Genomic DNA, 12,416 nt, shown 5'->3' on the forward strand with positions numbered 1-12,416 from the left:
ATCTTCAATTTTCCCTAATATGCTGACTTTCTTTCCTGTTAACTAGAAATACACTCAGGCCTCCAGAATCCTCAAATATTTTTACTTCACTCTATTGTCTGTCAAGCTATAATCCTATATCTTCTCCCTTTTATATAAAAATAAAGCCATTTACTCTCATTGCCTCTGTTTACTCTCCTACCAGTCATTTCTCAGCCATTTATTATGGCTTCTGATTTTACTATTCAACTAAATTTGCTTTCTTCAAAATGACCAATGATCCCTTCCTTGGTAAATCTGAGTCTTTTCTTATTATTTTTAACCCTTCTGAAGCATTTGAGTCTGTTGGCTTCACCACTTCCTCCTGGACCTTCCTACAAGGTTTTTGTGATCCTTCTCTCTCTTAGCTAGCCTACTTGTTTGTTCCTTTTTCATTCCCCTTTGCTAGATAATTTTCCATTTCCTTTTCCCAGTCTCCCCTGAGGTTCTGACCTCTGTCCTTCTCTTTCTTTCTATGTTCTTTCATTTGGTGACCAGCTTCCATGAATTTATCATCTCTATGCAGATGACTTCTAGATATACCTATCTAACCCCAATTAATTATGAGCTCCAGTCCTATATCACCATCTGCTCGTTGAATATCTCCAACTGGATGTCTTTAAGCAAGTCAAAGTTATTTCTAAAATAGAACTCATTAGCAAAATTTTCTAAACCTAATTCTACTCCAGATTGTCCAGTTTCATTCAGGGCACTATTATCCTTGCAGTCACTCAACTGCATATGTTGAAACTTGCTTTTTCACTCTCCCTTACTTCTTGTATGCAAAAAGTTGTCATATCTTCCTGAGTCTCCACAAAATCTCTGGCATCCTTATCCCAAAAATACTTGTTGACTTTATTTCTGTCCACTCCCACAATATTATCTCTCACCTGGACTATTGCAATGATATCCTAATTGAACTGCTTCCTAGCTTCCAATTTCTTTTCTCATCTATCCAATCTTCCCACAGTGGAAAAGGCAAAAGACTGAGAAGTTGTGCTTGTAAAGGGGAACTGCCAAGTTCCATGTTTGGTAGGCAATGTGATTTCAAGAGGTGGTGAAGTTTCTGATGATAGAATTCCAGTGTGTGACTGAAATTGTTGGAAAGGGATATCATTTGAATTTAAGTGAGTAAATAATTGAATTTTCAGAGAATAGAATTGTGCGGTAGGTACTAAAATTATTGAAGAAATTAATGCTGTAATCTAGATATCAGTAGATCACAGTGAAAAGGGTGTGAAAAGAATGTATAAAAATATTGTGTGAATCCTAACAAAGGAAAGGATATTGAGAGATGAGGGAAAGAATAGATGGCAGTGATGGGGAACAAGGGTTACAGCAGAGTAGAAGTCAGTCAGTTAGTTAGGAAGCATGTAATATGTATTTACTATGTATCAGTACTGTGCCAAGAACTGGGAATACCAAAAAAATAATCCAAAAAAAACAAACTTTCTGTGCTCAGGAAGCTCACATTTGAATAAGGGAGACAGCAGGTACACACAAGTACAAATGTCAGGTAATCTCAGATGGAAGAGCCTAGGATGGAAGGGAATGACCTCATTCAGAAAGCGGGAACTGGGGCAGCTAGGTGGCATAGTGGATAGAGCACTGGCCCTGGAGTCAGGAGGACCTGAGTGTTCAAATCCAGCCTCAGACACTTAATAATTACTTAGCTATGTGACCTTGGGCAAGCCACTTAACCCCATTGCCTTAAATAAATAAAATTTAAAAAAATAAAAGAAAGTGGGAACTGAACAGGTTCAGTTCCTGAAGGAAACCAGGAAGTGGAGGTGAGGAGGGAGAACATTCCTGGCATGAAGGATAGTCACTGAAAAGAGTATAGAGATGGAATCTGGCAAAATGACAGATATGGATGAATCACAGAGTGAGTGAAGGGTGAAGTGCAGGTGGGTAAAGGCTAAGAAAAATAGAAAGATGGCAAGGACCCAGATTGTAAAGGACTTTAAATACCAAACAAAGAATTTTTTATTTGATTTCTCCAGAAACAAATAAAAGAGAGTCCCTAGAGTTTGTCGAAACAATGGTGATATACTCATTGACAGCTAAAGGAAAACAAGCTGGAGTGGAGAGAGGGGGTGAAATAAAGGGACACTAATAGGAAGTCTATTGAATAGTCAACATAAGTGGCAATGAGACTGTGAATGGAAAAAGGGGAAGTGGATAAATATGGATATATAGGTATATATGTATGCATTTGAGAGACATCAGCAACAGAATGACTATGCAGAGGAATTGAGATTGTCTCTCAGGTTTCCAGCCTGGGGGGATGGTGGTGTCCTTGATAGACATAGGGAAGTTTGGGAAAAAGCAGGGTTTGGGGGAAAGATAATCAGTGCTATTCTGGATGTGCAGCAAAGAATAGTTTCCTCAGCAGAAAACTAAGTTTGAAGTGAGTTGAAAAGTTTGAAAATGTAGAAGAATTTGCTGATAATGTAGACAAAGGTTCTAGAGGATTAACAGTTGAGCAGAATAGGTAAAAGTGAGCCCAGAGAACTGATAGGCGGATTATGTTAGGAAAGCCAATTTGGAATATAATCTAAGCATTCCCATTGTAATGAAGACTGTGATACTGGTGGACTGGCATTGAGAGACAGAATAATGAGAGGTAGATCGCTGTATTATATACTCCCTTGCAGGAATTTATTTGAAAAAGATTTGAAGTTAAACTGAATGCAGAAATTAAGATGGAATTGAAAATATGTGTTTTGAAGTGTGTGTGTGTGTGTGTGTGTGTGTGTGTGTGTGTGTGTGTGTGTGTGTGTGTCTTAGTGAAGTCTCATCCCCAGATGTTCACTTGATACTTCTTCCCCTCACATCAGGAAGGGGATTTCCAGGCTCCTTGGAGGAAAACTTGAGGCAGGTCAATATGATCTCAGTGGTCCATAATTTTCTCCTTTCTTCCCATCCTCAAGGCAATTATTTAGCTGTGTGGTCCCACTGTGATCCAGATAGGATATTTCAAAACTTCTGTAATGGCCACCAGAGATTCTGTTCTTCCAAGGGGTGGCTGTCAGTATCTGCCGTTCAAAGGATTGTAGATTTGGGGCTGCAAGGGTCCTCGGAGATGAGCTAATCCAATATTCTCATTTACACATGAAGAACTGAAGTCCAGAAAGTTTAAATAAGTAGGGAAGTTGGGAAACAGATCTGCAGATTGGCATGGAATATGGATGGGGAACTTCAAGTATTCAGATACAGGCTAAAGTTCTCTCTGACAAAAGTAGACTAGCAAGTAAGCTCCTGATTGCTTTTAAAATACCTTTATCTTTCTAAAGTTAGAATTAAGCTTGGAGGTAGGCACATCGAAGGAAAGTAGGGACTTGATAAATGCTTACTGATTGGCTGACTAACCCTTTTGCCCAGTTCTCACAGTAGAACTGTCTGCTGGGAGAGATAGAATAAGAACATCTTGGGAAAGGGACGGTTCTTAGTATTTGTGAGAGAGAAGAAAAAGAAACTGCATCATATGACATGTACAATGGAAATTTTGGAGAAAAAATTCCATGGGGTTTAGGTAAAGGATAGATGAGACCCAGTGGTTAAAATTCAATAAGAAAATCTGAATAGGTGGAAAATAGAAAGAAGAAATCTGGGTACAATCTCTAGATTTTGGGAAAATAGATTGCAAAGGATTTAGAGAAAGGGTGCAGAGGAATTCAACCCAGGATGGATGAGAATCTGTTCTCAAGGATGAATTTCTGATAGTCCTAAAAGAACTAGAGTAAGAGGAAAAGGGGGAGTTATCCTATACTATGCTATAGTAGTGGTATCAGACTCAAATAGAAATGGGGAAACTAAAGGATTTGGATAGATCACACATTGACCTAGAAAATCATTAATAAAATGCTTTTAACTTCTCTTTATGTTATCTTTTCTCAGCAAATATATATATATATATATCTCTTTATGTATATCTTTATCTCAGCAAATATATATATATATATTTTTAGATTTTTCAAGGCAATGGGGTTAAGTGGGTTGCCCAAGGCCACACGGCTAAGTAATTACTAAGTGTCTGAGGTCGGATTTGTCAGCAAATATAATTTTGCAAAAGCTATTTGATATTATTTGGTTAAATGGAACTGAAATAGTTAAATGGAACCTGTTATTGTGCTTGAGGTTGGGAAAGTTTCTTGCTTCCTAAAGATATAAGTAAGAGAGAACACCTAATTATCCTCAAGAAATTCAAGTCTTTCAGTTCACATGAACTATGAATATGAAAGAATTGTTGGATGGGATTGCTGAAGCAATGTCAATAGCCTTCAATGGGAGAGTAACCATAGGACTGAAGAAAGACAAATACTTTCACAATTTTCAAAAATAGTAGGACATTTGAATATATACACTTTAGGCCAGTGAGTTTGACTTAGATTCCTGCAAAATTCTATAATATATTATTTTTAAGTTAAATTACATCAAACTTTTAAAAATAATTTTTATTGTTATCTTTTTTAAAATTACCAAATTTCACCCAGTGTTTTTCTCCTCTTCCCAAAGGATAATCTTATATAATAGAAAAAAAATTTATAAGCATTTATTTTATTTTATTTTTTTGCAAGGCAAACGGGGTTAAGTGGCTTGCCCAAGTCCACACAGCTAGGTAATTATTAAGTGTCTGAGACTGGATTTGAACCCAGGTACTCCTGACTCCAGGGCCAGTGCTTTATCCACTATGCCACCTAAGCCACCCCTAGAAAAATTTTAAAGAAAAAAAAGGAGAGGGGGAAAAAATCAGCAAAACCCATCAAAATATAGCAGCAAAATATATGCAGTGTTCCACACCCATGGATCTCCCACCTCTGCAAAAGAGTAAAGGTAATCTTTTCCTTTCCCTTCTTTGGGGCCATGCTTGTTCTCAGTAATTTTGCAACAAGCACTTCTGATTGTTTTGCTCCTGTTCTTTCTACTTAATATTGTTGTTCTACAATGCATTATTTTAAAATGATGGTTAAAAAACAACTAAAAAAGAAAACAGTAGTGCATCAAATACAGTTCATGCCTGACTAAGCTCATTTCCTTTGGTGATGGTGTTATCAGATTGGCCTATTAGAGGAACAATGTAGATAAAGTTTACCTAAATTTTGGCAAAGCACATGACAAAATCTTTCATATTGCTTTGGTTGGGACAAGATAGAAAGAAATGGACTGGCGGGGTATTTGGAATCAACTAAACAGAGGGACCAAAAAATAGTTATTAATGATTTGATGTCAGGCTGGAAGGAGTCACTGTAGGACAGTGGCCCAGGTTTATCCTTATGCTGTCCAGTATTTTTATCTATGATTTAAATAAAAGCATAGATCAGTCAGTCAACAAACATTTTTAAAATATCTACTCTAGAATTTTACTATAGTTTACCTATAGAAAATATATAGATGTTTACCTATAGAAAAATACATATAGTAGATGTTTAATAAATTCTTGTTGACTGACTGATATTTGTCTTTATTGAGCATAGCGTTGGAGATATAAAGGCAAAAATTTTTCTACCCTCAAGAAGTGTAATTCTAATTGAAAACATGGCCCCAAAAGTTACACTGACTACCCTGAGCCTCACTACTTGAAGATAAGGTATATTACTCTGCACCATTCCCCACAGTTATCCTGTACTGTTACTGGATTTTGGGGTTATCTAGGTTCTCTGCCAATGGCTCCAGGCTCTACTGGTGGTATTCTCTCTATGTATAATGATGATTCCCCTGTACCCCAGTTCCATTTAGTCACTTTTAACAGTTGGATTAGTTTTTACAATGGAATACTTATTTCAAAGATATAATCATGAATATATAATCTTACCTCTCAATCTGTGGAACATTGTCCCTTCAAGAACAAAGTACAAAGGAGTTTAAGAATGAGAGTGAACCAGAAAGAGAGTGACCATCTAAGTCTGGCCAGTTTTAAAGATGACTTTTCTGATTGGTTACAAAGTTAGTTTAAATAGTCATCTCCACCCATGTGTTAGGAAACCCAGAATGCTTTCATCTTATGAGATCTGGGCATGGCCAGATAAGCAGCTTACATAAACAACTAGGTAAAAAGCATGATATATCCAGAGTAGATAAGATAATTAGTAAGGGGAAAGTGTTTGCCTCAGAGGAATCAGGAAAATGTCTTCTGGGGAAGATGAGATTTGAGATGAGCTTTTTTGTTTGTTTGTTTTTGTTTTTTTTGAGATGAATTCTGACAGGAGAGGGAGAGGGCAGAATATACCAGACTGGGGAGGGGAGAGAGGAGAGGATATTTCAAAAGGCATGGAAACCAGAAAGGGAGTTTCAGTCAGTCATTTATTCAGTCATCAAGCATTTATTCACTTTAAATTTGTATTAGGTACAGTGCTAAGAATACAAATACAAAAAAAGGCAATTCTTGTCCTCAAGAAGAGCATGTTTTAGACTAGAATTAAGGGAGGGCTAGGAAAAACTTTCTGTAAAAAGTGGGATTTTAGTTAGGACTTGAAGGAAACCAAAAGGGGAAGAGGAAAAGGAAGAGTATTCTAGACATGGGGAAATACCTGAATTGGGATTGTCAATAGAATGTCTGTTTGGGAGAATGAGCATCTTGTGTAAAGACCATAAAATAGAACAATGTCACTGGATGATGGAGTATGTAAATATGAGAGGACCAGAAAGGAGGTGGGGACCCCTTAACTACTTCCTTGAACTAAGAGCTTACATTAGGGATAATGCTATCTATATTTTCACCTGGGGCAAGTAGAAAGGAAGAAATTCAGCTCCAGTACAGCCCGAGTGGGGGAAAGCACTTTCTAAGATTTCTACCTTACTGCAAGTACAGTTGCCATGAGGAAGAAATGTGCTGCCACTTCCATTCAACAGGATGAATAAAGAGGAAATGCCAAAAGGAAGATTCTGTGGATGTTCTCCAAAATTCCTTCCCTCCAGCAAAACTCCAGTTGTCCAAGGGAGCTATGACTTTACTTGGAAGACATGAGACAGATTGGGGAGAAAGCTCTTAAGTCTTTAGGAAGGAGCTATGAATTGCCATGGATCTCTTGGAGCTCCCATGTATAAAGTGGTACTGTGCTTAATCACAGTCTGTCAGTCCAACTAGATGTTCAGTGAAGCAAAGCAACAAATAACATTTTTGTTTATTATTTTTAATTATGGATAATTGCTTCTTGGGTCTTTGTTAATTGCCAAGAATTCCAAAGTGCTTCTCCAATCAATTCATTGCTCCAGCTGTTTTAGAAAGCTGGGTGCTTCAAGAGGAAGAAACTATGGTCAACATAATTTATTCTTTATGGGTAGGGGTAAAAGATTCCAAAAAGAATTCTCTTGTATCAAGCAAGTTACAAACCCAAATAACAGACCAAGAAAGATCTCCAGTCATCTATGTGAGCCATATTTCCCATCCATGGTGGGAAATGGATGTTTGAATGATGATGATGTTAAATGTTTGTCCTTTGGTTTTGAAAAAAGATAGTGACATCAGGGAGGTTTTCAATAGGAAATCAAGTTGAGAGATGGGGGAGAAAAGGGGCAGCAAGGTGGTACAGTGGATAGAGCACTGTTCCTGGAGTCAGGAGTACCTGAGTTCAAATCCAGCCTCAGACACTTAATAATTACCTAGCTGTGTGGCCTTGGGCAAGCCACTTAACCCCATTTGCCTTGCAAAAACCTTAAAAAAAAAGAGAGCATGTTCTAATGTTTCATAAAAATGGAACTGAAGAGCAGAGTGGGGGAAGGAGGGGAGAAAGGAGATATCCATAGGGGTGCATGGTAATGAAACCAGGGAATGAGGGATCCATGACTGGTCCCTTCTTCAGAATGGAAGCTCCAGGAAGGACTCACTTATGAGAGAAGGTGCTTACAGGAATGGAGTGTGGAGACATTTCACAGGTTAGTATTTTTATCTATAATTTAAATAAAAGCATAGATCAGTCAGTCAACAAACATTTTTAAAATATCTACTCTAGGATTTTACTATAGTTTACCTATACAAAAAAAAATAGTAGATGTTTAATAAATTCTTGTTGACTGGATTGCCAATGAAGTGTTTCTATCATTTTAGGATGCCGGGAGGAGAATAGTGAAAAAGAAGGTTGGAATAACAGGATGAGACCAGATTAGGATGAAGTAGAAATGTCAAATAGAGGATTTCCTCTTTGATATTGGAGGCAATAGGGAGCCACTAAATCTCAGTGAGGGAGGATTGGAAAGAAGCAACATGATCAGACTTGCATTTAATAAAAATCACCCCAGCACCTTAATAGAAAACAGATTGGAATTGGTCAGACTTATCAAATCTGAAGAGGATCCCAAGCAAGGAGAGAGAACAAATATTGAAATCCAATGTCAGTATCTTCAAAGATCATGTCAAATAGAATTAGGCTGAATCCAATACAATGAAATTTAACCGGGAAATTTAATATTTTTCCATTTTAGTTCAGAGAAATTGACTATAAGTACAAGATGGAAAAGGTTGGACTAAGATAGTAGTTTGTTTTTAAAAAATACCTGGGGTTTTTAGCAGATAATAGCAATAATGAAGTTAAAAAAAACCTACTAATTTTCTTATTAGGCTGAATTAGGGAGTTAATCCCACTTTGCTTTGACTAGACCAAATCTGGAGTACATAATAACAGCAACAACAGTAATGATAGTTAGCATTTATATATAAGGTTTACAAATATTATCTCATTTTATCTTAACAACCCCCCCCCCCCCCCCCCCGCCCCAAAGACAGATGCTTTCTTTATGTCTGCCTTTAAGTGTCTGAGGTTGGGGGATAGCCATTCAAAGGTATGGAGACCAGAAATGGAGTTTCAGTCAGTCAGTTATTCAGTCAAACATTTATTCCTCTCTTATGTACTCAAAGCTCCATTCACCATACAACCAAATAGTTTGCCATTTTGGGAAGGATACAGTAAAATGATATAGTAGATCAATCCTTGGACCTGGAATCAGGAAGACCTGAGTTAAAATCCGACCTTAGACAATAAATAGCTGGATAACCCAGTTTGCCTCAAATTCTTCAATCGTAATATAAGGATAACAATAGCCCTTATTTCACAGGACTGTTGTAATGATAGAATGTAATTATATTTGTAAAGTACCATTGTGCTTGGCATCCAGTAGGCACCATATAAATCCTCCTCCTCCTCCTCATTATCATCATCACCATAAGAGATGAGTGTCAGAAGGAGGCAACCAGAATTGAGGAAAGTATCGAAATCATGACATGAGGACTGTTTGAAGGTACTGGGAATGTTTAGCCTGGAGAAGAGAGAGGTCCTAGAGGGAAAAGGAGAGTTGCTTTCCTGTATCTGAAGGACTTTTCAAATCAATCAGGTTTACAACCTTAGAGTCAACCTTTTTCCTCTACCTTAAACCCTTTATCCAGTTATCTGCTGTGTCTTAATCCGGTTGATTTCCCATTGCAGTATTTCTTGTTTCTATCTCCTCTTCTCCTGGTATACAATCTTTCCTCTATTTCATGACCTTATCACTTCTGGCTTAGATTCCTGAAATAGCATTCTAATTGCTCTCCCAACTAAAGTCTCTCTTCTCTCCAATTCATTGTTCACACAGCTGCCAAACTGATATTCCTTTAACATAGATCAGATTATATTACCACATATTCCAAAACCTTCAATGGCTCCCTATTGCCTCCAGATTAAAATACAAAATCCTCAACCTAGTTTTTAAAGTTCTCCATAATTTGACTTGCCCTTCCTTTTCAGCATTATATAAAATTTCGCTTATCTCACTTTCTCTATTCTTTTCCAATTGACTTGTCCGTGTTCCTGAAATACAATATTTCATCACCCACCTCCATGCTTTTGTACTTGTGGTCCCTTATTTCTAAAAAAATACACCTTCCTCTTCTCCACTTCATAGAAAACCTAGCTTCCCCCTTGTAGCAGCTCATATTCCACTTCTGAAACCAGAGCTTTCTATTTGCTTCCTTGTTCTTATTTTCCCCCAATCCCCCACCTCCCATGAGGATAGAGAGTGAACCCAAGCACATAGCACAGAGCCTTGCAAACAGTAAATGCTAAATAAATATTTATTGAATTGAATGGAATTAAAGAGGGATTCAGTCTGGACTTGAGTCAGGAACACTCTTCTTCTTGAGTACAAATCCCAACTCAGATACTTACTAGCTACATGAACCTGGGCAACCCTGTTTGCCTCAGTTTCCTCATCTGAAAAATTAGCTGAAGAAGGATGTGACAAACCACACCAGTATCTTTGATAAGAAAACCCCAAATAAGGTCATGAAGAGTCAGACACAACTGAACAACAACAAACAATGAGGAGGGATTCATTATGGGGCAGCTTGGTCCCAGAGAGCTGGAAGAGTCAGACTCACTGTAAGGAAAAAAAAAACTATTAGAGCTATTTATAAATGTAACATATTGCCTCAGGGATAACTGGGTTTGCCTTCATTAGAGATCTTTCAGCAAAAGAAGGATAAACATTTTTTCAGGTGTATTGTAGATGAAACCTTGCTCAAGTAAAGGTGGTAGTATACGACTTGGCATGGACCTCTACAGATCTCTCTATGATTTTTTTTAAAATGATTTTTTTGGGGGCAGAGTCAAGATTGTGGCAGGAGAAGAGTCTCTCCTAGGTGATTTCTCCCAATTTTTTCAAAATCTTAAAATTATGACTAACTAAATTTTTGAGAGACGCAACCCACAGAATGATCCAGTGAGGCAACTCTCCAGCCCAAGGTAACCTGGAAAAGAGTGGGAAAACTGTGTTCCATAGAGTTAGAGGGGCTGCCCACCAGAGTGAAGAAACTTCAGCCTCCCAGGAACAGCCCCAGAGCACCTGGGAGCTGTGGCTCCAGGCAGCAGAAGCAGTTTCCTGATCTGCTGCCCAGGGAGCACAAAGCACAACTTGGAAGATCAGCAGGGAGACCTCTGCCAGAGCAAGCAAAAAGCCCAGGCCCTCAGCGCAGTGGTGGCACTCAGCTTGGTTGTAGCACTAGTGAGTCCTTGGAACTCTAGGAAATGGAAACAGGCCCATGGAGCTGGCAAACAGGATCCTCTAGGCAGCTGCGCCCTGAGTACTCAGCCCACTAAAGGTAAGGGAGTAGAGGGAAACTTCTGAGGTCTGTCCTCTGTCCCTGGAACAGGACTCTGGGACTCTGACCACAATCACATTCAGGTCCTGATTGTAGTCTAGACCCCCCATAGAACAGGGATGCTCCCCTCCCTCAGCCTCGTGGCAGAGGGGTGCACTTGCGTTCATTCACAGACCACAGTCAGAGCCTCACACACTGAAGTCCTTGTGGGGGTGTCCCAATAAAAGTCAAAAGCTCAGGAAGCACCCCCCAAACCAGACACAGGCTGGGGAAATGAGTAAACAGGAAAAAAAAAGGAACCTGACCATTGACAAATACTTTGTCCATGATCCCAAGGAGGATCAAAATACTCATTCTGAAGATGAGGAAGTACAAGCTTCTGCATCTAAAGACTCCAAGAAAAATAGAAGTTGGACTCAGGCTATGACAGAGCTCAAAAAAGATTTTGAAAATCAAGTAAGGGAGATAGAAGAAAAATTGGGGAAAGAAATGAGAAAGATGCAGGATAAACATGAAAATGAAGTCAGCAGCTTAGTCAAGGAAATTCCCCAAAAATGCTGAAGAAAATAACATGTTAAAAACCAGCTTAGGTCAAATGGATAAAACAGTTCAGAAAAGTTATTGGGGAGAAGAATGCTTTAAAAAGCAGAATTGGCCAGATGGAAAAAGAGATAAGAAAGCTCTCTGAGGAAAACAAATCTTTCAGATGTAGAATGGAGCTAAAGGAAGCTGATGACTCTATAAGAAATCAAGATACAATACTTCAAAACCAAAAGAATGAAAAATTAGAAGAAAATGTGAGATATATAATTGGAAAAACAACGGATCTGGAAAACAGATTCAGAAAAGACAATTTAAAAGTTATTGGGATATCTTAAAGTCATGATCAGGAAAAGAGCCTTGACCTCATTTTTAAAGAATTCCTACAGGAAAATTGCCCTGATATCCTAGAAGCAGAGGGCAAAATAGAAATTGAGAGAATACACCCATCTCTCCTGGAAAGAGATCCAGAAAAAACACCCCCCTGGAATATTATAGCCAAATTCCAGAACTCCCAAGTCAAAGAGAAAATATTACAAGCAGCCAGAAGGACACAATTCAAATATTATGGAGCTGCAGTCAGGATCACACAGGACTTAATAGCAACTGCATTAAGGGCTTATAGGGCTTAGAATATAATGTTCCTGAAGGCAAAAGAGCTTGGTATGCAACTGAGAATCAACTACCCAACAAAACTGAACATCCTCTTCCCAGGGAAAAGATGGACTTTCAATGAACCAGGGGAATTTCAAATGTTCCTGTTGGAACAACCAGAGCTGAACAGAAA

This window comes from Macrotis lagotis, chromosome 3 (assembly GCF_037893015.1).
Source record: "Macrotis lagotis isolate mMagLag1 chromosome 3, bilby.v1.9.chrom.fasta, whole genome shotgun sequence".
In the NCBI taxonomy this organism is placed as follows: Eukaryota; Metazoa; Chordata; class Mammalia; order Peramelemorphia; family Peramelidae; genus Macrotis; species Macrotis lagotis.